Here is a 1,041-nt window from a genome sequence, read left to right on the forward strand (position 1 = left end):
ATTTCCTGAACGGCAGCTTGTTTCATGAACCCAGAGTAATAAGACCCACCTCACATTCAGGAAATCCAGTTCATAGTTTGCAGCCAGCTACAACGTGAGGACTGAGTTAGCAGCACTGTGGCTAACGGCTAACAAACTTTTCATCTAAACATGTCCGCTGTGTGGATGTATTTTACACTAAACACCACAAAACAAGACAGCAATGTGCAATGTCTGCAGAGCCATAGCGCCACATTAAACCACGTTAAAGTTAGTTTTACGATGGACATTCAAGCTCCATGGCTTCAGCAGGGCGCTGCTCTTTGCTCAACCTACAACAGGCGACTTGACCCTGGCCAGCCACGTCCAATCTGCCCCACTCAGTCTGCCCGTCTCTGAGGAGGGACAGACTGAGCGCGGCTGCCCCAAATCAGGCTGCCTGCTTCGGATTGAACAAGAAGAAGACGTCGCTGAAACCACGGAGCTCAAATGTTTACAGAGAAGTTGCTAAACTTCATCATAATTAATGACCAATCACTATCAGTTGTAGAAAACGAAGGATTTCTCAGCTTGATACTTGCAGCCAAGATATAGTTTACCCTCCAGGAGATATTTATCAGTACAACAGTAGACAATCATAAAAAAAAAAAAAAACATATGATTTGAAAATTATAATAAAAAAATTAACAGCTACATTATAAAGTGATGTAAAATACTAAAAACAGGAACATGTCTGTTGGTTTATGCCATGAACTTAGCAGATGTTTGAAGCCATTTAACATTTAATTTAATTTAATTAATTTATTCATTCATTTAAAAGAAACAAAATTAAAAAAAATATCATCAAAAAGAAAATATTGAGTGAAAAAAGTGCAGAAAGAAGAAAAAAATGATTATATCTGCCCCTTATTTAAAAAAAATAAATAAATAAATAAACAATCACTTAAGTTAATCACACTAATATCCACTTTAAAGCTAGGAATTTAAAAACTTTTTTGTGTTTGAATTTAATTCTAACTTTAAAACTTATCCAACATTAATACAACTTACCTCAAGTTGCCT

The 1,041-nt window shown here is 36.0% G+C and overlaps 1 protein-coding gene across 1 annotated transcript in view; it reads left to right on the forward strand.

Annotated features, from left to right (window-relative positions):
• Window positions 1-1,041, forward strand: part of LOC119411492 (endothelin-converting enzyme-like 1) — an 87,537-nt gene that overhangs the window by 9,630 nt on the left and 76,866 nt on the right. The gene's annotated exons all lie outside the window — the stretch shown is intronic.

This window comes from Nematolebias whitei, chromosome 6, assembly GCF_014905685.2.
Source record: "Nematolebias whitei isolate Nwh7 chromosome 6, NemWhi1, whole genome shotgun sequence".
NCBI lineage: Eukaryota > Metazoa > Chordata > Actinopteri > Cyprinodontiformes > Rivulidae > Nematolebias > Nematolebias whitei.